The 27,887-nt window shown below is 36.4% G+C and overlaps 1 long non-coding RNA gene across 1 annotated transcript in view; it reads left to right on the forward strand.

The window, feature by feature from the left end:
- Positions 1-27,617, forward strand: part of LOC309608867 — a 75,009-nt gene extending 47,392 nt beyond the window's left edge. Inside the window, exon 4 of the long non-coding RNA XR_014233131.1 lies at positions 24,817-27,617. This is a non-coding gene — a long non-coding RNA (uncharacterized lncRNA). The remainder of the gene's footprint in view (positions 1-24,816) is intronic.
- Positions 27,618-27,887: the final 270 nt, after the last annotated feature.

The following is a 27,887-nucleotide window of genomic DNA, read 5'->3' on the forward strand; positions in this document are numbered from 1 at the left end:
TGTGCAGGAATTTAAATCAGAACACCCCTAAAAGTGTGTCTGTCACTTTCATGATTAATACTTTCAGAAAAGGTCCTTAAACACTTTATTCTACCTCTTAATTAAAACATGACAATTTGATTTCTCACTCATGAAGTATTTTCTCCAGGCCATGTCCAAAACAGCACCTTGGCTGGCTGGGTTTGTGAGGAATTATGCACAGCACCTGCCTCTGCTGAATTACATGGGACTCCAGCAGATTTTACCCAGTGATGTCAAAGGAAAATACAAGTTATTTTTCAAAGTAGGTTAGCATCAATATTTCCAAATAACTACTTGGTTTGGGGACTATCTATTCACTTAAACTATTTTCTGGGAATTCCTATTTTTGGTAAGCTCTCCTCCTGAGTGTCCAATTGTAATACATATTTATTCTGTTAATTTTCCAGTGACTATTCTAAAATACATCAGTGTTGATCATTGGATCTAAATGCTAAGTGCTGTCATGTTTTAAAATACAAATCTACATTGTACAATGCCCCTTGCCTTCTTTTTCCTTCAAGGCGTTCTTACCTCTGGCCTGGGCTTTAAAATATTATAGCTTATTATAATCTGTCTTTGATGCTGGAAACCAAAGTTAAGAAAAACCATTTAATTCAACAACAACAAAAAATTCTTGGAGGAAAATTTGTACTTCTGTCTTAGTTTGTTTAGAAGCAAATGAAAGTTTAGCTTTAAGGAGGGAAGAGAGATAGGTCAAACTGTTCCTTTTGCCTGCTTGCCAGATGATGCCAACACGTCATTGTCTTTTCTCACTCAGGCATAAATGCCTGAAAACTCTTTTTTCTTCTGCTTACCATTGCCTTAACCGGTAATACTCTTCTCAGACAGCAAGATACCTGAATGTCTAAATATTTATCTATACTAATACAGGCTCATTTCATGTGAAAGCCTGCCAGGCAGGAACTAGGCTGTCAGCTTCATCCCATCAAAAAGACTTTCAGTCCCCAGGACTGATGGCAGGTTCCAATTGTTAAGTCATTCTTGCTTGAACTGAATTTTAAAGTCAGGCTCCTACTGTTAAAGAATGGAGCTCAAAGAGGGTATTTAGCCAGAGATGTTGCAATTCTAAATATAATTCTCTTGGCTATGGATTTTGTTCTTGTCGTCATTATTTTTTAAATTTGGGTACTGAGCGAAACTCCAGGGCAACAAATAATGTGTAAGGGCAACCAATACTGCATAATAGTTCTTGTTTTGGTACATTCACTTTGTAGTGATTTATTAAGGGAGACTGAAAAAGCCTGATTAAAATGCATAAACAGTGCTGAACAGTAAACAACCATGTCTAAGGATGAAAAAATGGGACCCACATGCTGTGCATGGAAATTGCCCTTAACAACATGGCCTATTGTTGAACAGATAGGAAGCCAAAGGTTGCTTGTAATCAAATTTGAAGTTTCCCATCACTTATAAAAGCAACACTTCCTTGTGCAAACATTTCAATTTGTTGTAGTTAAAAACTGCTTCCTGACTTAATCCTTATAGAAACCAGGAGTTCTTTTGACTGTCAGGTAGATAGAAAAATTTAGACAGAGAGCCCACTAGACTAGAAAAGACTATGTGAAACCAAGTTTTTGTGTTGAGGGAGAAATAAAAACTAAAGACTCAACAGGAGCAAATTAAATCAGCAATAGAACTCAAGATAATTTTTTTGGTATTTCTTTTAAACAAGGAAAAAAGAATTTGATGAGTTGGCTAGGTGCTCAAATCTCTTCTATTTTCTCATTCAAAAATAAGACAAATTTTAAGGAAAAAAAAATTTTTTTTTAACTGTCTCACTACAGCCTGAATCGAGCATATGGAAAAAGACTCAAAGAGAAAAAATCATTAATAATATGACAAGACTTATCTGATGGGCTGAATTACATAAGTACAAATACTTATTACATAATAATAATTCCTAAAATTTATGATTTGAAGAATATTCATTGCTAATTGAAGAGACAAAAAAATTAACTGCTAAACTTTTAAGCCATATTTATTCTTCCACTGTATGGACATAGTAGAGAATAAAGAATAATAAGTTAAGGAAATTTAAATAATTTCTTTAAATTATAATACAAATTTAATAATATTTGTATTATGATCTGTAGTGTCTTAGTTAACATGAAGAGCATTTTTAAACATTTTAATACCTTTTCCAAAGAAATATAAAGAATGAACAAAAAAGTCATCACCTTCCAGTCTCCAATATCCTTGTAGCACAATTAAAAAAACAATTCTCAAATCTCTTATTGCTAAGCAATCAGGTCTTTTTCATTTTCCAATACTAACATTGTAATGAACATCCTTATACGATAATCTTTGTATACATTTCTAATTATTTCTTTGGCACAAATTCCCTCACATATAATTTAGAAATTGTGGAGCACAAAAATTTCACTTACTGAAAAATGGTCTTCCAGAAAAGTCTTACCAATTTTCATCCTACCAGTAGTACATAAGACTATATCAAAACCATTTAGTGTTATTTCTTCTTAATCTTTACCAAATTAGTAAGTGAAAATGGCATCTTTTAATGGCATCTTAATACAGTGCTAGAAAATCTTGTGTCCAATAATTGTTAATGAGTTTTAGTTATAATTATGGGTATTGATTTGTTTTATCTCTTGTTACAGATATAAAGGTGGTCAATACAAAACCTCAACTTAGATTAAGGTAGCATTACCGTTGCTCTGAAGATACATGCTTAATTGTAAAATAAAATTATTGCTTCTATAAAGAACCTGAAATCACAAATTTATGGAGGGAAGATGTTCTTGGAAAGTAATCTATCCATGTCTCTCCCATTCCCTGTAACCATCACAAGCACTTGTCTTTACTTGGGAACAGAGCAGTGAGTCCAGAGAGGTCCAGGAATATTTGTTACCCCAGGAACTGGCCTGTGGACCACTTAGATGTGTAGGGGAACATTGCAGCCTGTGATCCACAGAGCTGCCAGCTACAGGGAGAGAAATGCTGGTCTGGGCCAAATGTGACCTCAGAGGCCAGGAGCAACAACAGAAGGGGCATTGAAGGGGCTCTTACCCCACTTCAAAACCATAAAGTAGGCTTTTCAGTACATTAAAGAGAGACTGGGTACTTTTTACTAAAATCATAATTCCTCATTCGACGATAATTGCAATCATCCTGCTAAGCTAACTCCCTGCCTCTAAACTCTTGCCTCACCAAACCGTCATTACATTGCTATAGATTTCTCATCCAGAAACACAGGATGGATTATGCTCTTCTCAATCTAGAGTAAGTACTTAGGCTTCCTACACCTCCACACTTTTGCCATGAAAGAAAAATCTTAACTGTTAGCATAAGTTTGAGAGTCTTCTTCATTCAGCCCTACCCTACATTTTTCAGCATCAACTCCATCTCATTTCTCTGTACATTCTGCGCTATAGACACTGGTCTATTTGCCACTTCTCAAACATGCACTATGACTATTCTTTCCTCCAAGCTTTTGCTCATATTTACTCTTCCCTGAGCCTGGAATACCCTTCCTCCCTTCTCTGTTCACAAAATCCTATCCGGATTCTTTCTATCAAAGTTAATCATTCCTTCCTCTGAAGTCTTAATACACACTCTGTTTGGCATATTTCCTTCTGCCTTGTAATGTTGATGGTTATTCACACCCATGCTTTCCCCCTTAGATTATAAGCATATGAGAAACGGTCATCATATTTTACTCATGTTTGATTTCCCCAAAGCCTACCTTGCACAATAAATACTTCATAAAAAGGAAGTGCCTGCTCAGTAATTGTTTCGTGAATTGAATTGGATCTTTAATTACCAGTTTTAGTTGCTTTCTATATAAATATGACAAGTTTATGAGAAAAAGACACTCCCCATTAGTTCCAAAGTAGAGTTGCCAGGTAAAATGAGAACACTCAGTTAAATTTGAATTTGAATTTACAATTCAGATTTAACTGAAGGGCCTATATTTTTATTTGCTACATCTGGCATCCCCAATCCAAAGACATGCCAGTTTCACCACTGTCAGGGTTAACTTCTGGGCAATAGTGAATTAGTGTGGGCATAAATCTGTCTGTATCCAATTCTACTGTAGCAATATGTATATCGCCACCATGAATCCCCTTCATGTAAGGGGAAGGTAATGTTTTGGGAGAAAAAAGAGCAGAAGAACAAAGGTAGTCATTTATAATTTGATCCTTATATTCTCACAATGATAGTGGCTATTTGAGCAACCCAGGAGGATAATTTCATGTATTAATATAAATTCTTCAAATCGCTAGTTGTTCTGATCAACAAGATAGCCAAGGTAAACCTTTGAGGTCTTTGAGACATTCTGCTTTTTTATCCTCACCCAGGACATTTCTTCATGCTGCCCTTGGTCTCTTTCATTGTCTCTGTAGCATCCCAACCACAATGGGGTCATTGTATGGGCACTGCTTGTGCCAACCTTTCATGCTCGGCCCTGAGGAGCCATGTTTACCTCAAGTTATTTGATAACATCCTCTCACCTTATCCCTCTCCCACACTTTTCACCCCACCCCTTCTCTTTTCTAGTTTCCTAGGCAACAGTTTGTTAGTCTAATAATAAACCAATGCTTGCCATTGTACAATGAGATCAATAGAACCCTCAGGATTCTCCTTTGCTCCCAGATAACATCTGCAGTTTAACACTAACCTTCTGGGGACAATTTCTGGCCCTCCTTAAATTCTGTGATCAAAGAGGGTTGGAATTTCCTGTAGGGGTGGGCGATGTCCTCTGTGAGGAAATTATTTTTGGGAGAGAGAAACCTTGCAGTATCCTTCAAATCAAATTATGTGAGCAGCTGTCGACTGATGAGTTAAGCAGAATTTCTTATTTGCCGAAGTGTAACTAGTATGTTCAGACCTCACCATTCCGACTACAAAGTAATTTCCTATTTATCCACATCACACCTAAGCTGAGCCCTCAGTTGCCCATAAGGAACTTATTGCTCCTCAGAAGTGTGCTGTCATCACCATCCTATAGGCCATTAGAGAAGAAACCCTTATGATCTTCAAGCCTGGCCACTGTCCAATCTCTGTTCCTCTACTTCTGCAGAAGAAAGCTCCCAGGAGCCCACGGCTTCACTGGAAAAACACTCCCACAGAACCCCAGACACATTTAAAGTAATACAAATTGTTTAATTGCAGAGAATAAGTTTCTGGCCGTGCAATACACTGAAAAGTAACTGTCATCAGGATAAAAGCCAGTGACTCTGGCCGCTTTAGCAACTGCAATCTAGTCAATCACACAAACTATTAAAAGATATGTGAAGGACCCTGTAGGGAAATTGTGACTGCTGAATTAAGCAGAACAAAGGCCACACTCGGATTTTCAGCATGACTTCTGATGGAAGAGTGAACAGCCTTCTACCGGTCAGCATATTTTTCCACACTTTAATAAAGCTGTGAAGGCCAAGATGTAAGTAGTGTACCCCTCAGGACTCTGCTTGCTGATATCTGAAACCAATCGTAGCTAGCTTTTAAAAAACAAAAATAAAGAGGAATGTATTACAGAGACGTAATGATTCAAGGGAATTCAGGAGAATTCAAGGGAATTCTCAGAATTCAAGGGAAGACGGGGCTAATGGGTACTGAAAATAGGAATCTCAAGAATTCGAGAATCTCAGCTCTCCTTCTCTCTGTGTGTTGTTTCGTTCATTTTTCTCTTTTGTCATTAGTTTCCTCTGCTCTCTTAATCTTCATGGAAGAATATGGCTTCCCACCATGTTGTGGTCAGCACCATAAAGAAAATAAAAGCTTTTCTTGAAGGATAGGGTCATAGTTCTCAACACGGCTACCAGGGGCCCAGCCTCAGTGGAATGGGAGGGAAGTAAAGCAGTCATTGTAAGCTGGGCAGACACTACAAAAGGGACAGACTCAAAGCAGACACAGCTACCATTTTTCCTAGTTTCCTGTGACAAACTTGGAAGAAGGAATGGCAGAAATGTTGGATATCTGGTTATATGCTGATGTTAGACTTGTGATAAAAGAAATTCAGAGTGATAAAAAATTGTAATTCACAAAATGCAATGTACTTAGTAAATATCAGAAACTCCTATCCCATAAGCCTAACTGTTCATTTATTTGTCTTCTTTAATTGCTAAGCAGGACATCTCTTAGAAATAAAACTTAGTTGAATTGGTTTAAAATAACATCATTCTGTTTGGACTCATAAAGGTTTTTTGCTCTAAAATTATTAATGATTCACCATTGGCAGAGTTCAGAACTCCTGCCTGAGTTAAGTTTCCTCAGTGCAACCAGATTTCATTCATATACTCTCAAAAGAAATGAAAAATAATCTGACAAAAAGTAACCTTTGAATGTCATTCAGCTTTGTGAGGACTAACAAATAGGAATGAAGTCCTACTCCGTGCTACCTTCATTTTTACTCTTTCCTTTGATGCCCCTGTAACACAACGGTCATACTTTCCAGTCACCTCTTACAGTCATTTCCAAGGCATTTTTGTTCACCTTTATCATTAAAAAAATTAGTACATTCTTCCAATTTAAGTTTATTTATTTACTAAAATATTATGTACATAATATTATACAATAATAAATAATAAAACCTTTAAAATGGCGATCAATACTAAATGTAAGTAGAAGTTATATTTTCTTCCCGTACACCAATGATCACCTTGTGCACTGGTCTACTATCACAGGACAGTCAGTTAGTCTGAGCTGAGTTGTTCTTAGTGCATCAGTTTGGGTGTCCTAAAGGGCAGTCCTGAACTTAAGTATAAGGTGTTCTTGATAATCATATCTTAAAATGAATTCTCCAAGGCTCAACTTTCCATTGTATAAGTGCCATGAAAAATTATCTGTAGTGCCAAAAAACACAGAATGAGTATAAAAGTGAGCAGAATCAAACAAGCAAAGCGAATTTTCTACAAAATGAAAAATTTGGAAAAGACGTGCTGGCCCAGCTGGGCTTGACAGTAAGGCTACACATGCTGAAGCAGTTAGAACAGGGCTTCAGTCTACGATTGACTGAAACAAACAAAACCCTAGCAGGGAAGAAGGGAAGCCAGTTGGATAATGCTGCTCTCCAATGATCAAATTCTCTTGCTTTTTCTCTGCATTCATTCCTTTTGTCTTCTCTGCAAATACTGAGACCCTGAGGTGATGTTGACCCTGCCAGAATGTTTCAGGCCAAAAGAAATCATAAGATATAGCAACATATAATATAATAAACCAGCAGTCTTATTCTTGAGTAAAACCTCTCTCACAAAAAAGAACAACCAAAATTTAACAATAAACTGAAAATAATATTTATTAAAAGAACGGCAGGTAAAAGATTCATATCTCTGATCTATAATAAATGCATATAAATTAATGAGAATAGTAAGACCTTCCACTAAATAAATCAGCAAAGGCTAGTCACAAAAGAATAAATGATAGATTGGCAAATATGTGGGGAAATGTTCAATTTTTATTTTTTAAAAAGTCATCTTATTTGTTAAATACTTATTTTTTTTTTAAGTATTTAAACAAAATATTATTTACTAAATTAGCAAAGATTTTAAACTGTCATAAAGGTACTGGCCAAAGTGGTGAAATGAGCACTTGAATTCATCACAGATAGAAGTACATATTAACCTTACCCTTTGGAAAGCAGTTTTTCAATACAGAGCAAAAGCCATAAGGTATCTATTTCCTTTGATCTAGTAACTCCTTTTCTATTCATTTATCTTAGGGTAATCAAAAACGAAGATGAAGAGACCAGCATGTTTACTGATACATTATATAAAGCATTGGAAAAATTTAAAACAGCAGATTATTAGACAATATGAAAGTAGATAAGCGAATTATGATATATCTGCATGATACGTCATTGTTCAGCTTTTAAATTTTTGTTTATTACGAGAGTTTGGGGTATGATGGATGCTTATGTTAAACTCATCAATGAAACAGTAGGATATGCAGTTGTCCTGAGTAATGACAACAACCAAAGGCTCTGGGTAGAAATGGACAAAAACTCTATGAGTTATTTTTCTTGGTCAGTGTATCTATGAATGATTTTAATTTCTTTCTATCATTTAGTTTCTATATTTATATGTCTTTTCAAATTTATATTCATGTAACAAATATTTATTAAGGACCATGTTCCACACACTGTCCTAAGTGCTTGGGATAAAGCAATGACAAAAACAAATTTTCCACTCTCAACAGGGTTGCCAAATTTAACAAATAAAAAATACAAGACATCCAATAGAAATTGAACTTCAGCTAAACACAGAATAATTTTTTAGTATAAATATAGTATTTCATCTGGCAACTTTAACTCTCAAGGAATTTAATTTAGTTGGGGATAAATTTCCTACAAAGAGCATGAATTAATTTTTTAAATTTATTTTTTGTGGGAAAATAGACATAACATAAAAGTAACTTTTTAACCATTTTAAAGTGTACAATTCAGTGGTAGCAAGTTCATTCACAATGTTGCACAACCATCACTGCTACCCAGTTCCAGAACTTCCTCATTGCCTCAAAGGGAAAATCCTGTACATATTAAACATTCACTCCCCACACCCCACTCTCCATAGTGCCTGAAAACCACTAATCTGCTTTCTGTCCCTATAGACTTGCCAGTTCTGGACATTTCATATAAATGGAATCACACAAGATGTGGCCTTTTGTGTCTGATGTCTTTTAGTTAGCATGATGTTTTCAAGGTTTATCCATGTTGGAGCATGTATCAATATGTCATTCCCTTTTTTTTAAAAAAGATTTATTTATTTATTTTATTTATTTTTGGCTGTGTTGGGTCTTAGTTGCGGCACACGGGATTTTCGTTGAGGCATTCGGGATCTTTTATTGCAGTGCGTGGGATTCTCTCTAGTTGTGGCGGCGGATTTTCTCTTCTCTAGTTGTGGCATGCAGGCCCCAGGGCACGTGGGCTCTGTAGTTGTGGCGTGCGGGTTCCAGAGTGCATGGGCTCTGTAGTTTGCGGCAGGCAGGCTCTCAGTAGTTGTGGTGTGCAGGCTGAGTTGCCCTGTGGCATGTGGGATCTTAGTTCCCTGATCAGAGATCAAACCTGCATCCCCTGCATTGTAAGGCGGATTCTTTACCACTGGACTACCAGGAAAGTGCCTGTCATTCTTTTTATGGCTGCATAATATTCCATTATATGTGCATACCACATTTTGTTTATCCCTTCATCTGTTAATGGACAGATGGGTTGTTTCCACCTTTCGGCAATTGTAATGTATGCATTAATTTTATACTTTAAAAAAATAAGTTTTATCTAAACTATAAAAACCATTAAGGGATAATGAAAATCTGTCTCAGAGCTTCCTCTATGTCAATGTTATCTGTTTAGATAACTCTGAGTAAAGTAGAGGGCCAGGCAATATTCAAACAACACAGAATCAAGTATTAATCAAAGTAAAATAAAATGTGGCAGATATAAAGAAGCATAAAATAACGATTTTGTCATCAAGAAACTTATACCAAATTCTGGGAAACGAAAGTCAAAAGTCCAGTATTTAATCAAAGCAAGGCTGCACTGCCTCTCAGTCAGAAACAGCTGAGTTTAGATTACCAATTCAGGGCTGCTCCTAGAACAATAAGTAGAGCACATCACATCTGCCTGATTAAAAAGCTTACCAAAAAAAAAAGAAAACAAAAAAAAATGTGCTTCCCAGGAAAAAGAAACTGAGACCTTTATCCAAAGACAAATCACATTTTCCAACCATTAAAGCTACATAAGTTCAGAAATATTGGAGTCTCTCCTCCAGCACCTCCTCACAGCACATATAAGATAACTAATTCCTGTCTTCCCATTTTCAGTGAGTGGTCTTTTGTTTTAGGTCCTCTGAGGTTTTCAGACTTACATCAGTAAATTCTTCTTTCCAACAGCTGGGGGAAGCTGGCTTACAAAACCTTGTGCTGACATCATAACAAAGCATCCATGAAACGTGAGAGATGGAAACAGACATGGGGGCACCTTCGCATTTTTCTCTGCTTTGGCAGGAACCCAGGCAGCCAATGCCTGACCCAAAGCCAAAGGAGACACAGAGGGGTGATCTGAGTAAGATGGGAAAGTAAAGAGGAGTCAGAGATTCACAATTCCTCAAGTGTCTTCTCTGGCTCAATGGGTTCATTCCCTCTTCCAGAACTTGCCAGATTTTCTTCCTTTGCCCTCACTCAAATTACCTGCCTTGCCTTATCTTCTACCACCCATGGACTAAATTTTATGTGTTTTTCCTTTAAGACTCAATGCAAATCCTACCTTCTCCAAAGAAGCTTTTCAGATCGTCTTCCTTCCTGCAATAAAACCGATGTGATTTCTTCCTTCCTTGGACTTTACGTCACCCTATGGATTACAATTGCTGAATATTCTAGTTATTCGTGTTTTTGTGTTGGCACTTTCTCCCATACATATACCACCATCCAACAGATGTCATACAGTCCCAAAAGGTTGTCTCCTCATGGTAGCAACTACGGTCCACTTGTTTCTAAACCCCGCCATCCTTTTGTTTACCCCGCCACACACCCATAACAGGTTGACCAGTGTCGTACACAGGTTTGATACTTTGCAAAAAGTATGAATGGATGAACGGTTAATTATTTTTAGGCTCTAATTTCAAGGGCAAAGTCTCTTCAAATAAAAAATACCTGAATAGCAGAGTAGTGATATTTACCTACCCACTGCAAGCTACAAGTATTTGATTGAATCTCTGCATTATCTAGGTAGATGGAGCATCTGCCTTTTGTTCTTAAAATAATTTGTCTTTTAGGGTGTAAAAGAGAAAATTTAACTCACTGTTCTCTGGATACCTCCTAAAGAGTACCCTTCCTTCATTTCCATTTTTTCCTTAACCATTATTTTCTACACTTAATTTCTCAATTTAATTTTCTACATCAAATCATACAAGCTTTTCCCTGTTACTATTTTGATGACTTGATAATTATTCCAAATATTCCAAATGGTCATGCACTAGAATAATTTCCATCTTTATGTGAAAAGTGGAAAAATAGCATGCTCTTATGAAGAAATTAACCAAAGCATTAATTTCTTTAACCAATGGTACCTGGCTATGTTGCTATTATTGTTATGGATCTCTCTGCTGATTTTTTATGTTGCTCCAATTGCAGCATAGTTGTCAGCACTTCACTTTATTAATTCATCTGTTCCTTCAACAAGTATTTATTGAGTATGATGTCTGAGATACTGAGCTAAGTACAGTACTATGTACTGGCTCATTTTCCTCCTAACTCTTGACAGTGCTTATTCTCTTTTGCCAGCACAAGTTTCCCACCATCCCTGAAGGACTGGTGTCCTTCAGGATGTTGTTCTTGAATGTCCTCCTTCAATTACTGGGGATGGCTAACATCTGGCCCAGGTGCAGTCACTGCCATCTCTGGAACCAATGATGATCCTAGTCATCATTCATGGCACTCTTTCCCACCATATCTGAAGGTGACCTTAAATTGTTTCTCAACACAGCACCTCAGAAAGCTCTGTCATTTGGATGATATGCAATTGGAAATCTACTTCCTTTTCACCTCTCTCCTGAATTATTTCATCTGCTCCTATGACTTCCACTTTCACACCTATGAAGATGGTTCCCAAACTCTACCTGACGTTTCTCCTGAGTTCGAGTTTCACGTTTCCAATAACCTAAAGTCCTTCTTCGCTTAGTGTTTCAAACTCAGCTTCTTCAAAACCAAACTTATTATATTCTCCATAAAACCTGCTCTTGGGAATTACTTGGGAATCATCCAGCCTAGGGATTTTAGGCTTATCTCTTTTTCTTATCTCTCACTGCTCATTTCCATATGAGGTTGATCATTAAGTTACATTAATTCTACTTCATAACTGTCTCTTAAATATGTGATTTCTTATCCTTTTCCACCTTCCTAGGTTAGACCATCAGGGATTGCCTCCTGGATTCTTACAATAACATCTAGCCATGAATGAATTACTCTCTTCTCCAAATCATTTTCTTCCTTGTCATCAATTACCTTCCTAAAGCATGGATCTGACCATATGAGTGGTTTCCCTCATCTCCATCAATGGATCCTTAAAATCCTTCAATGTCATCAGCAGAAATAGCCTTTCATACTCTAGCCCCAAATTACTTTTCCAAGGACATTTCTCATCACTTCCCCAATTCCCAGCTTTTTGCTTCAGGCATTGAGTATAAGCTACTCCCTAAATACACCATGAACTTTCATACCTGTGTGTTTTTCCTCATGCTGTGCAATCTGCTTATAATGCCTTTCCCCCCACGAACTGCCTAGGGATATTCTCCTTTTTCAAAACTTAGTTCTCCCCTTCTCCTTCTGTCCTTACCTCTCCCCTCCCCAGCCAAGCCTCCATCATTGGTGCATGTTGCTGTGTTGTGTGATGCTTAGTTGAGTCTATCCCACCAGGCTGTTGAAACCGAGAGTAGTCTTATTCATTTTTGTACCTATAATATGAATAGCTGAGTTTCTAACACATAGTAAAGGATTAGTGAATGTTCTAGGCATATGCCAAAGCAAAGCATACCCCGTCTTCTGAGTCAATTTCCTCTTTAAAGAGTAGCTGGTTGGTAAAAGAAGATGATTCGTTTGGCTTATATTTGAGTCTTAGCCATGGTCTTAAATTGGAAATTGTTGAGTTGCCAATATTTTTTACAAGTCTCTAGTGAAATTTCCTTGGGAAGTTATGCAGTGAGGTGATTCATCCAGACTTTGTAAAACAAAATTGTCCCTTCTTTTCCTTGTTTTAGAAACAAAAACAAAACCATCAATGCTTGATTGACATCAGTGGAAAAAACCCTTTTGTTTCCTATAATCCAGTGTTTTCATTAAGTAATTTGCAATGTAGTGGGGGGGGGGGGAGGAAAAGAGTCTTTGTAGGGGGTTCCAAAGGCATTCTGCCTAAGAAAATCTGATTAATTTGAATAGTGGATTTGGAGTCTCCAACCATACCTCATAAAAGCCATCCCTAGAGAATGGACTTTGCAGTAACAAGCTGCTTCTACTTCTGGATAGAAATCCCATTTCGTTCTGCCTACAAGCCTGTGGAAGGCATTTCATGACAGTTTCAGACTGAAATATATTTTAAAGAGGGAGACCTGCTTATGGTAGTGGTTTGGCATAATAATATGATACAATCAAATGTTGACATCTGTAATGACATAACTCTTTACTGTAAAATTAAAAATATTAGAAGGCATATCAGAGAGTTAATGCAACTAGACTGTAAAATTAAAGCTAAAGACCTGCACTGTGGATGGCAGGTCTCCCCTAAACCAATCTAATAATATTTTCCTGCATTATAAAACTGTGTTTAATAAGGCAAATGGTATTAATGAATTAAAATATAGTTTATGAGAGAATGAAGGCCTCAGTCCACATATTGCTGTCAGCAGTTCACATTGGAATTCTTTCATGAACTGTGGGATCCATTTTGCAATCCACAATGTAAGTGGAAGCATTAAGAAATGGATGAAGACAGAGAAAGATTCCAAAAAAATCCCACAAAGCTAGGATACCAGTAAGTGAATCTTTCCTACAAAGAAAAAAATGCCAGATTACAAATGAGTGCTCTCTTTAGTTCGCAGGCTAAATTAGTGTGCAGGCCTGCATAAAGGGAACAATGGACACCTTCTGACACCAGGCTGTGTGTCTGGTGAGCATCCCTCAGTGCAAATGTTAGTACTGTGTGAGTATTTATTGTGTTTCTATAAAGTCCTAATGAGCTCCTTGGGTGAGAGTGAAACCCTTTGCTTTTTCACACTGTGCTCAAGACCCCTAAACTTCATGGGGTCAAATCTAAAGAAAGGGTAATGGACCATGAGGTCCAGCTTAATAGACCTGATATTAACACAGCAGCAAGAATGTCACCAAATGCAAAGTTTAGGGCAAGCAATGAATGAAGTATTTGTTACACTTAAAGAATATACAAAGGTTATAACAGAGTAGCGGCACTATATCAATGTCATCATTGCAGGACTTTGAAAATCTGCCATGTATGAAATAACCCTGCAACACATCTTTAGGTTGATTACAACACATGAATTTGCTTTCCAGCAGCAAATAATACATCAGAATAGAAAATTATACAACTGCAGCAACTACCTGTAATTACTTTTAGATATTGACAATTTCTTGCCCACAGAAATAATCAGGATACTCTCAGTATCTAATATTCATAGAACGGAAATACAGTGTACTCTTCATGCTGCTTATACAGTTCATCCAGTTAAATGTACACTTTCCCTAAATGAAACAGAAAGATTTTTTCTCCTCCAGTGGTCTGGTTTCTTTAAGATAGGACAGATATCCCTTGGTTCGAAATGAGTAAAAAAAACATAACAACACCGAGTATGATATCATGAAGCAGAACCACTTGTGTAAATATAGGACCCTTTAACCAGATTTGTTAGTCCATGTAGCTGCTGGCTCATCACAATCCTGGTCTGTTATTACAGTGAATTTCCGTTCAAATGATGCAATGTAAGCCACAGACCTGGGATCTGAAAGCACTGTACTCCATGGTTTTGTTCGTAAGTTAACATTAAAAGCTCCATCGCTCTCTCCCATGGGTAAGAATGCGAAGATCTGAGGGTAGGAGCCAGTAAAAATATTTATGTGGTTATGCACCTTCCATGTTTTTATTTTCTGCTGGGCTAAATAGTTTTCTTTGGAATTGACTCAAGCAGGCTGAAAATTATTTGAGGACAAGGGCTCTATCTCTACTTCTGTTGTTTTATGTTTCTATTCCCAACACCAAAGATAAAGCCACGATATTGTCCACATATCCTACACCTGATAGATACAGACAAGAAATGTTGTTCATTACTTACCAACTCCTCTTTTTTCCATGACTTGATTGCCACAAAAGTGGAAAATTGTATTTATTCAGGAAATTCAGGCAGTATATTGTCAAATTAGCTAGCTAACATATGCCATCACGAACTTTCAGCAGATTATTAATTGCTGATTCTCCATTTCACTTTACATTATTGATTTGATTTTCAGTCATCTCCCCTATCCACTAATTTTCACAGGTTACTTGAATGTCACTTTCATATTTGTAAAATTAGACCAGGTTCAAATAAATGAAAAACCTCATAGGTTTCAGATAACTAGTTTCAATGTTCAAGGCCATAAAGCAGGGACATTTAGAAACCAAAAATGCTCCTGGACTCTTTAAGTTCCACAAATAACTGCTGTCATATCTCTTTGACTATTCTCTTTGACTAATAGGAAGGGAAAGAATGACATAATCATTTTACTTTGATGTTGCTATTTTTTAAAGGAAATGCAGAGAAATGTAGAAGTGGAAGCCAGTTAATTTTTATTAATAAAGAAAAAGCCAGAAACATTTATCTGTTGACGGGTTTGACCCTAAAGAAGGGATATTACAAGCCAGCTGAATGTGTGTGATACAGGAACATCAAAACTCTGACCTAACTAAAAATAACACTTCCAAATTCTAGCCTGCCAGAATATCTAGAATTTCTGTCATTGGATTCATTGCTGCACATAAAACATCATTCACAGAAGGCCCATTAAAATGCAGACACAGTATATTTACCCAATAATATCCATTCTCTCTATGGTATATATTAGCCAAAAACAGGACACAGTCCAGAGCAGATTGTCTGAACTGAAAGAGAGTGTAAACTCGAGAAAAGTAGGATGTGAAAGGAATTCTGGGGTTCTAAGGCACCCCCTGAATCTCCAGAATAGTAAGAAGTCACCCCGGGGTGGAGGGATATTGACTGCCTTTTATGAAACTAGGCATAAAGCCTAGTTATGTCTATTACTGAACTGTTTCTAAAAGTTTCTCTAAAATTAGCAGCTCTTAAACAAATTTACATTTATACTCCCTGGCTTAAACATACAAAGGTGAAATTTTTACACTAAAAGTAAGTGTAATTTGTTTCTTCTGATCTAATTTTAGAAGTGAGACCAACACAGATGCTGGAAAAGAGATACTTCCACTTCCAGCTAACAGGAACTAACAGGGGCCAAATTTACCCTCCCATCATAAATATACATGATTGAAACAATGATTTTCTAGACACTGAACATTAGGGAGTCAAGGACAGTGATACCCCAAATTATGATTTTTTAAAATAGACTTTGTTTTTAGAGCAGTTTTAGGTCCACAGCAAAACGGAGTGGAAAGTACAGAGGTCCCAAATACCATTGTCTCCTTCCATACACACAGCCTCCCCAACTATGAACATCCCACCCCAGAGTGGTACAACCGCTATAATTGATGAGCCTACTTTGATGCATCATTATCACCCAAAGTCCATTGCTTACATTAGGGTTCACTCTTGGTGTTGTACATTCTGTGGGTTTTAAACAGTGTATGGTGACATGTATACACCATAACAGTATCATACAAAATAATTTCACTACCATTAAAATCCTCTGTGCTCTGCCTCTTCCTCTCTCCCTTCCTGTTAACCCCTAAAAACCACTGATTTTTCACTGTCTCCGCAGTTTGCTTTTTCCACAATGTCATACAGTTGGAATCATACAGTATGTCGCCTTTTCAGATTGGCTTGTGTTACTTAATAATATTCACTTAAGATTCCTCCATGTCTTTTCATGGCTTGATAGCTCATTCCTGCTTAGCACTGAATTATATTCTGTTGTCACCATGTACCACAGTTTATTTATCCATTCACCTACTGAAGGACCTCTTAGTTACTTCCAAGTTTTGGCAATTATTAATAAAGCTGCCATGAACATCCATGTGTAGGTCTTTGCGTGAACATAAGTTTTCAGTTCATTTGGATAAATACCAAAGAACATAATTGCTGGATCGTATGGTAACAGTTTGTTTAGTTTTGTGAGAAGCTACTGTCTTGCAAAGTGGCTGTAACATTTTGTATTTCTACCAACGATCAATGAGAGTTCCTGTTGCTCTACATCCTCACCAGCATTTGGTGTTGTCAGTGTTTTGGATTTGCACCATTCTAATAAGTGTGTAGTGGTACCTTGTTGTTATTTTAATTATGCATTTCCCTAATGACATATGAAGTTGAGCATCTTTTCATATGCTTATTTGCTACCTATATATCTTCTTTGGTGAAGTGTCTGTTTAGGTCTTCTGCCTACTTTTTTTTTAACATCTTTATTGGAGTATAATTGCTTTACAATGGTGTGTTAGTTTCTGCTGTATAACAAAGTGAATCAGCTATACATATACATATATATCCCCATATCTCCTCCCTCTTGCGTCTCCCTCCCACCCTCCCTATCCCACCCCTCTACGTGGTCACAAAGCACCAAGCTGATCTCCCTGTGCTATGTGGCTGCTTCCCACTAGCTATCTATTTTACATTTGGTAGTGTATATAAGTCCATGCCACTCTTTCACTTCATCTCAGCTTACCCTTCCCCCTCCCCGTGTCCTCAAGTCCATTCTCTATGTCTATGTCTTTATTCCTGTCCTGCTCCTAGGTTCTTCAGAACTTTTTTTTTTTGATTCCATATATATGTTAGCATACAGTATTTGTTTTTCTCTTTCTGATTTACTTCACACTGTATGACAGACTCTGGGTCCATCCACCTCACTACAAATAACTCAATTTCATTTCTTTTTATGGCTGAGTAATATTCCACTGTATATATGTGCCACATCTTCTTCATCCATTCATCTGTTGATGGACACTTCTGCCCACTTTTTAATCAGGTTGTTTGTTTTCTTCCTGTTGAGTTCTTTGTATATTTTGGATAACAATCCTTTACCTAATATGGCTTTTGCCAATATTTTCTCCCAGTCTATGGCTTGACTTCTCATTCTCTTGACATTGTTTTTCACAAAGCAGATGTTTTTAATTTTAGTGAAATCCAGCTTGCCAACTATTACTTCATAGATCGAGCCTCGGTCATTGTATCTAAAAAGTTATCACCTTGCCCAAAGCCATTGAGATTTTTTCCTATGTTATCTTCCAGGAGTTTTACAGTTTTGCGCTTTGCATTTAATTCTACAATCCATTTTGAGTTAATTTCTGTGAAGGATATAAGGTCTGTGTCTAGATTCATTTTTTTGCATGTGGATGTCCAGTTGTTTCAGCACCATTTCTTGAAAAGCTATCTTCTCTCCATTGTATTGCCTTTGGTCCTTTGTCAAATATCAGTTGACTAAATGTGTGTAGGGCTATTTCTGGGCTATCTGTTCTGTTACATTGATTTATCTTTTGTCAATACCACCCTGTCTTGATTACTGTAGTTTTATAGTAAGTCTTGAAGTCAGGTAGCATCGGTCCTCCAACTTTGTTCTTCTCCCTCAATATTGTGTTGTCTATTTGGGATTTTTTACTTCACCATATAAACTTTAGAATCAGTTTGTCAATATCCACAAAATAACTTGTTGGGATTTTGATTGGGATTACATTGAATCTATAGATCAAGTTGGGAAAAACTGATGTTGTGACAGTATTGAATCTTCCTATCTGTGAACATGGCTGAGATGATGGAATTTTTAATGTTTTGCATGTATATTTATCTAAAGATAAATAAGAGATACTTTAGTTGGGAAATTTACTGATATCACTATTAGAAAATAATAATAAAATCAGTGGTTTTTTTAAAAAGAACAATTTTTGATGCCCTTAATTATAAAAATTATTAAATATTTCAAAATTTTCTTACAAATCCCCAAACAATAGGTATACTCAATTTTTTTACAAATGCTAAAACAATTTATTTATTCAATAAATATTTATTGAACACTAGTATGTGCCAAATACTACACAAGGTGCTGGTGATACAACAGGAGGCAAGACAAGGTTTCTCTCCTCTAGAAGCTCACAGTCTGGAGGGGGATGAGAAACAGGGGGTTTCAATCAGTGCACTTTCAATGGACGCATGCAAATAATACAGGGTGTAAATAACCCAGGGTGATTTGGGATCAGCTAAGAAGGACAAAACTTAGCTTGAAGGGTCAGGGAAAGCTTCCTGCAGAGGGTAGCAAGTAAGGTGAGACTCCTCCCCCTCTTCCCAGCTTTTAAATATTGAAGGACTCCAGTCTTCACCTCTACCTACATCCAGTCCCTAGACAATTGCATCCATTCTGAGACTTTAAATAACATCTTCAGCTCCTGAGTCCCAACATTGATCTCCAGCATCCTCCAACATTGATTCTCCAGCATCCTTGACTTCTTTTGAACTCTAAACTCAGATATCCAACTGCCTACTAGACATCTACGTTTGGATGTCTAAGAAGTATTTCAAATTTAATATGAGAATGTTCTTGATTTCCTTCTCCAAACCCAGTCTTCCCATCTTAGTAACTTGGGTCCTTCATCCAAAAACCTTGGAGTCACCCATGACTTCCCTCTTTCTCTCACATTCCACAGTCAACTCATCAGTAAGTCCCTTTGATTCTAATTTCAAAATAACTCCCAATGCCAATGACCTCTCACCACCTTTCTCTCTATCTCCCTAGTTCAAACCAGCATCATCTCTTTTCTGAACTATTGTAATAAACCACTGGCTCCCCTCCTATTTCCAGTATTGCTTCTCCATAGCAGCTTGCATATTTTTTTAAAAAAACATACTTTGTCAGTTTCCTGCTCTCAATTCTCCAAAGGCTCCTATTAGCCCTAGACTAAAATCCAAATTTCTCACATTGGCATTATATGTCCCCTGCCTACCTCTCTTGTTTGTTTCCTGCTGCTCTACCTTTTGCTCACCTCACTCTAACTAAAACTGGCCTTTTGGCTGATCCTCAGAGATACTATGGTTGTTTTCACATTAAGGCCTTTGCACTTGCTCTTGCCTCAGCCTAGAACATTCTTTCCTTAGGTCTTCACAGGGTTCTAAACCTGCCCCTCACATTTCAAAGGCCTAGGGCAAAAGTGAAAATAGAGACTCTATATCTTATTTTTAAAATGATAAGACAGCAAACTGTCAAATAAAATTTATTCTATCCTCTTGCCTTGACAAATAGACTTTCCTGGTCACAATTTTTTTTAGGAGTCATTATATGATATAGCAGGCAAAATAACAAAGATTATTAGACTTAAAAATATTTAGGTGTTCTGTTGATGGAACAGCAATGTTTAGATGAGTAATAAAATATTTACATAATTCATAAATTGTTACATGTTTTAATCTATTAAACTTAATTTAAATCACTATTTTTATAATCAAGATTTTTGTGTGTTGTGTTGACAATATTGACCTAAAGATTAAAAATAAAATGAGTTGTATTCAAAATGCACAAAATTTGGACATACTTTAATGAAAAAGTTAAATTATATGTAAAAAAATTTAAATTATTTTTCAGGTTTTCAAAGAAGTTATTATAAATATTTCAAAATTGTGTATTAAAACTAAAGGCCCAAATGTAAATATAACTAAAGACTATCAAAACTGTAATAAAAGTATTTAAATGAAGAGGAAATTTTATTTCTTTTTGGAAAATTTACTTAAATTGTACTAAATATTTTTATACATACAGAATGAGCCACAATTCTAGGGTTCAGTGCTCATCTGATTTTTCAATGTGAAAAATTGAATAAATTCATATACTCAAAAACCACAAATCACAACATGAGGAGAAAGAAGTAGATGGACATTTAGCACTAAAGGGAAATAATTTTTCATTACGCAAGAATCTATTCCTTTCTGAGAAGAATTTTATGATTCATTTAATATTTCTTTTATTTCAGCACCTCTGTTATTCATATCCTACATGAAAAGCAGCCCAGATCACCCTCCCTGACAGCGTTAGGATGGACGCAGTGGCCTTTTGTATTGAGGTCACAGCACAAGAGATTTTTGACAAGAGTTTCCCTGGGGCCTGAGCAGTTTTATTCACGAGAAGAGATGTTTGGGGTCACTAGCTGTGCTGGGCCAGCACTGAGTGCCAGCCCCTGTGTAAGAGAAGCATCCATGTGTTCTCTAATGGATTTGTTTTGTATGGGGGATATGTGGCTCCCTCTAACGAGCAGAGCCCAGGGAAGCTGCTGTCTTGCCAGAGCTTCAGGTGGTACTACAGACCTCCCTCCTTCAATTCTTTCAGGTTTTGATTCAAATGTCACCTTATTAGATACTGCCAACACGCACACACACAAATACACATGTGTACACACATATACATGCAGGCACACATACCTGCCCATACATACTTGCATGTGCCGTCACGATTCTCTAGTCCCTCTTCCAGATTTAATTGTCTTCAGAGGACTTACTCCTACCTAACATATGTTAGGTACTAATTTTTTATTGCCTATCTCCCCAACAAGAATGCAAGCTCTGTAAATAAATACTCCTTTCCCCTTTCCTCTCTAGGTCACTGCTGGGCAATGTGTGATGTGTGTGTTGGAGTGGGAAGGGGAACCTAAGCTAGAAAGAAAGAAATACAAGGAATGCAGGAAAATTACCCAATTTGCTGTTACCCAGGGGTCTGTCTGACAAATACCACAAAATACAAGTGTTTTCCAGATTCGTATGTATACATTTAAAATGAAGAGAATCTTCTGATTGGCTTTTAGTTTGGGAGCAGAGAAATTGACTATTTGCCAAAGGTCCCCTTCAGTTTTCTGTAATGAGAACATGAGAGAATCCTCTGAAGACCTTTCTCACCCTCTGTGCTTCACCTCAGCTTGTTTCCTTGAATGAGATCATGTACACATTACCAAAATCAGGTCCTTACCCTTACAAATATGTTTACATGATAATGTCATTTGCTAAATAATAAAATGTAAAATTTTAAAGATAAGCTTATTGTCCTAGTCCAATAAGACTAAAATGGAAAAACAATTGGCAAGACAGCTACAGTCTAAATGCAAACCAAAAAAAAAAATGGTTTTCTTGATGAAGAATTCTCATAAATATAAGGCTATTGTGTTTCCTGGGCTTTTCTTTTTTCTTGCTCTCTTCCTTTTCCATTCCATTAGTATCTTTCTCTCAAACCATCACTTGTAAATTATACCAGTAAAAAAAGTACATAAAGGAAGTCATTGTAAAAATAAAGTTACTAAATCATGACTGAAGCCAAAAATATCTAGTTTCTTTATAATAGCAGTGAAGGAGAAGAAATGTAGGACTCATCCCACTAAAAGGGTGATTAATTACACTTCACTAATACCATCGACCTCACTAGGTCAGCAGTTTAGCTGAAACAACCCCTGACAGTGATCAACCTCATCAAAGTTTGGCTCCTTTTCTCTATTGAAATGTTTCTTCACTAAATTGTTTGTGTGTCCCATGCCAATGGCTTCAAAGCATTTCTTTTCTCTTTTTTTTAAACTTTAAAATGTATGCTCTCCCTACAGAAATTTCATACAATCTTTTAAGCAGTTGGAAATTAAATCTTTGAATGGCAGTAATGATGATCAGTTAACTGATGTAAATATTCAGTAGTTATGCAAAATGTCTGCATCAAACGTTAAGTACAAATATGAGATTGCAAGTTTTATTCTAAAGGCATAGAATCCTCTGTAAACAGACATCAAGAATTAATAGTGATTTGTGGTTTCCTGGGAATATTCTGTCACCTTGAATTTAAATATGGGAAACTACAGTTACAAAAATGAACTAGGCGTGATAGTTTTAGGGAAAAAACATGTTGTACAATTCTGTGTACAATTACCTATGGAGAAAAGGAGAAAGAAGGAAAGGAAATCAGGATTTAGGACACAAACTATGTAAAGTTCACAAAGCAACTTCAAGTTTGAATAGTTCTCATGGTACAAGTTGCATACAGTTAGTAATCATAGCTCTAGATCTTTCTTAGATACAACCTCCAGTTATCTGTGGGGTATGCTTTGTTTAATAAGCCTTTACTGAAGTACTATGTGTCAGGAAATGTGCTATCCACTGAAGATGCAAAATTTAGTTCACATTCTAGTGGGGAAGAGCTACCTTTAAAAAATACATATTTTGCAGCCATAATTACTTTGACTATATCTTGACCGAGGGCTTGCAGTGCAAAGCCAGGCAGTGTCGTGCATTACTTACAATAAAAAGGATCATTTATAATATATATATATATATGTATATATTTAATGCCCAGAAGAATTAAAAGCAGGATCTCAAAGAGATGGTTGCACATCCGTATCCATAGCAGCAATGGTCACAATACCTAAAACATGGAAGCAACTCAAATGTCCACGGACAGATGAATGGATAAGCAAAATGTGGTATATGCATACAATGGAATATTATTCAGCCTCAAAAAAGAAGGAAATTCTGACACATGCTACAACATGGATGAAACTTGAATATATTATGCTAAGTGAAATAAGCCAATCACACCAAAAAACTAATAGTGCATGATTCCACTTATATGAGGTATCTAGAGTACTCAAAATCCTAGAGACAGAAAGTAGAATGGTGGTTGCCATGGTCTAGGGAAAGAAGAAATGGGGAGTTTTCGCTGAATGGGTACAGAGTTTCAGTTTTGCAAGATGAAGAGTTCTGGAGATGGATAGTGGTGATGGCTGCATAACAAAATGAACATACTTAATGCCATTGAACTTAAAAATGGTTAAAATGGTAAATTTATGCTATGTGTATTTTATAACAATAAACAATTGAAAAAACTACATTTAAAAACTATGAGTATATAATGGAAACATAAACAATATACTGCAGTCACAGAAGAAGAAGTGATCACTTCTGTGTCTGGTGGGGAGATGCCCAGAGAAGGCTTGCAGTGGAGGGAATAGTTAAGTGAGGCCTCAGCAGAGACAGAACATGTTAACATTTGCTCAATCAACTCCAGTTTACTGACACTCCCTCCCATGCCCTCTGTAAACATACTGCCTGATGGTCATGGCTACTGGTTGCTGGTTGTAGTAACCACGCTCTGGAGTGCCTTCCCCTCTCACCTGATGACTTGTGTGCTTATCAAGAGTCAGGGGTATTTATTCCCCAGTGTTTATGCCAATTGTACTTAATTGTAATTACTCAATCGAATTAAATATTATGTAAACAAATTCTATTTCTTCATGAAAAGGAAGAGAATGGTTGGTCTATAAAAATGAATGCTTTGGAAAGGCTTCATAAATTAGTCACTATAAAAAAGTGAAATTGTTGCATTAGGTGTAAGTAAGACACCTATAAATCACTAGAAGAACATTGTAAACATCTAGATGGATTTTGAAACCAGATTACTTTGCAAGCGCACTTAAATTTCTCTTCCTCTTTAAAGAAATCAAAACTAGAAATTATAGAACAATGCAAAAAGGACAAAGATAATGCAAGGTGAACCATAAGAAACTTCAATCAGCAGCCTCATTCTCAAAGAAAAAGTCTTGGCCCTATACTAAAGTTTGACAATTAAAAGAAACAGTCATATGTTTTAATTTTAAACCGATAGATAGATAGATAGATAGATAGATAGATAGATAGATAGATAGATAGATAGATGATAGATAGATAGATAGATAGATAGATAGATAGATAGATAGATGATAGGTAGGTAGATAGATAGAAATAGATGGGATGAATCTGTTATTAATTCCCTTTTTCTACCACATTAGCAATTACAGGTATGATACTCTTGGTAAAGACATAGTGGTTTAGAGCACAGACTCCGGAACCAGATTGCCTGGGTTGAATTATGGCTCTGTCACTTATGAGTTACGTGACCTCAGGCAAATTAATCTCATTGTCCTTTGATTTTATCATCTATTTTAAATGAGGCTAATAATAGTACCTATCTAAGAGATTTGTTCTAAGGGTTAAGTCATTTAGCACAGGTAAAGCACTTAGGACAGTACCAGACATAATAAATGCTGTGTAAGTGTTAGCTATTACCAGTACTAGTAATGATACTGATATTACTACTACCAACTGGTTTTTGCCAAAGAGAGAAGAGGCAAAAGAAGGATGGGAAGAAGAGAATACATTCTGAGGAGGGAATGCAAACCACCGAGCTGTGGAGCTGTGATCATGCCAACTGGAGGTGAAGTACATGTGAAAAATGAACGATGAGGTGGTCTCAGGCCCAGATGGTGAAGGCACTTCTCGGCGATCCCATTGTTAACCCACCCTGTACCTTTAATTCCCTCTGCTCTCGTGACAGTTTTTGAGACGCTAATAAACATAGAGATTGAGTGGCCTCAAACCCTAATGAATTTGTAAGTTAGCAAGAGATTCGGATACATAAATAGCACAAGAGAATACATGTTGTTAAGAACACATTATATATTCTGTATCTAAAATGTGTTACTAGTGCAAAGAGGAGGGTACAGCAAATTGACCTGAGAGAGTATGACAGAAAGTGATAATTGAGCTGGATGTCAAGGGTGAATTAAGAGTTTCTCTGTAAATGATACAATAAAATAATAAGCATCCAAAACATGCATAATTGCTATCACTAGAATTGACAGACAAGGTAATCAAAGTGCCCTTTCCAAGTAGTTAGAGCAACAAAGAAACCCTACACTAAAAGATTTGGAAAGTATAACATCTGTATCACAAGGTCACAGGTGTTTTCTCCTTGACTTATCCTTAATAAAACTCTGAAATATGTCATTGAGCCAAACCACATATCTATTATTGTCTTATGATTTCTGAAATATTCCTTTCTTCCGTCTTCCTTTATTTCAGCTCTATAGCTTAGACAACTGGCAAGATAAAAATGAACATGAAATGTTGGGAACAACCGAGAAAAGGCTATAACCATTGTTCACTGTCTTTCCCTTCAAGACAATACAATAAAAGGAGATGCCATAAAATCATTCCACTTTGGTATCATTTATTATGGGCAATGTCAATCTGGCATTTTTATTCTGTGCTTCATGTTGACATTATAGAGATGTGAAGGGGAGAACTAACTTTTTCCTGAATGCTCACTAAAGATTTGAAATGGACAAGGAAGAGATCAAGCACTCAGCAGTGGGATTGAGCACAGAAAAGCAGCTGCTCCCCAGGCACTGAAGTCAGCCAGACTCCTACCCACAATTTATTCACTGTGCGACACTGGAAAAGTTACGGAGCCTCTGTAAAATGTGGACACTAATTCTTCTCCTCTATCACTTCTGGAAGATTAAGTGAAAGAATTAATATGGAATACCTAGCACATTATAGGTATTTAATAAATGTTTCTTGAATGAATAAACTTCTTATTCTTTGCCTTTTCAAAAATACTGTATTGGTTTTTAATTTCCACAGTAATTATATTCATTTGCTAGGGCTGCCATAACAACATACCACAAACCAGGCATCTTAAACAACAGAAATTTGTCTCATAATTCTGGATGCTAGAAGTTCGAGATCAAGGTGTTGGCATCAACAGTTGGCTCTTTCTGAGGCTGTGAGGGAAGGATGGCTTTCAAGCCGCTCTCCTCGGCTTGAAGATGACCATCTTCTCCCTGTGTCTCTTTGCGCTCTCTTTCCTCTTTTACGTGGTTGACTCTATCTTTTTATAAGGACAGCAGTGATAAGGACACCTACTCCAATATGATGTCATCTTAGCTTAACTAATTACATCTGTAACTAATTCTAAATCAGGTCACACTCTGAGGTACTGGAGGTTATGACTTCAACTTATAAATTTGGAGTGGGGACACAATTCAACCCATAAGAGTCACGAAGCCTTGTGTAATCATTCAAGCAACATAGAAATATAAAACTTTAAGGGTCTCCTCCCGTAATACAATTCCATTCCTCTGCTTTTAACATTTTGTAATGTTTCCTTCCATAAGTCTTTTGATGCCTGCACAAACACACACACACACACTTACCCACACCACATATTAGTCTTATATTTAGACACACACACGTGTAGTATTTTTCTGTTATAAAAATTCAATCATACTACACATATTATTTAGTCCCTTGCTTTTTTCATTTCATAATATATAATGGACATTTTTCTAAATCATAAACCTATGTAAATATTTTCATAATATTCTGTAGTATGTATAAATAATAATCTATTCAATACTTGTCCTATTGGTGGATATTCAGGGCATTTCCAGGGTTTGGAGATATCCATTTTTTAAATACTGCTATATGCAGTTTCACTCAGCTTTTTCTTTAAAACTTCTGCTTTGATTTATGTAAGTTAGATTCCTAGAAATGCATTTCTAGGTCAGAGATATGCACATTTAAATTTAATTTTACCAGATGACTCTCAAAAATGTTTCAACAATTCACACATTCACCAAGAGTGCCTAAGAGGTATCAATTTTCCCCACATTTTTGCCAAAGTAGATTTGATCAGTGTTCTTTTAAATTTCTGCCTCTCTGATACATGAAAAGTGATGTATCTCATGTCTTTAATATGCATATCATTCACTACCACTGAGGTACAGCATCTTTTCAAATGTTTTTTTGGCTATTTGCATCCTTCTGAGAATTGCTAGATCGTCTTTTACCTACTTTTCATTTATATTTCTTGTCTTTTACCCATTTGTAGGAGTCCTTGTATATTAGGGAAATTAATACCTTGTCATATATGCTGTAAATATTCTTTCCCAGTCTATCATTTGTCTTTCAATTTTGTAATAGTGCCTTTTGCCATTCAGAAATTTTAGGCTTCTATAGTCAAGTCTGTCCATTTTTTTTTTTATGATTTGTGAATTTTTCTGTCTTGCCCATAAATGCTTCAACCATACCCCAAAGATTCATAATCACCTTCATTATATTCTTATATTCTCTCTGTATTTGCTTAAATGCTTCAACCATAAATGCTTCAACCATACCCCAAAGATTCATAATCACCTTCATTATAGTCTTATATTCTCTCTATATTTGTTGTAAGACACAAATCTATTAGTTCCTTTTCCTTCCAGGTGAATATTCCATTACTTTAACACTACTTATAAGGTAATTCTTCCTTTTCTCACTAAACTGAAATGTAAGGATCACCATATACTAAGTTCTTATTTTAGAGAATACTTGAATCAGTTTCTGTACTCGCTGTTCTGTTTC

Source organism: Balaenoptera borealis, assembly GCF_965194805.1.
Source record: "Balaenoptera borealis genome assembly, chromosome: 13".
NCBI classification, from domain to species: Eukaryota; Metazoa; Chordata; class Mammalia; order Artiodactyla; family Balaenopteridae; genus Balaenoptera; species Balaenoptera borealis.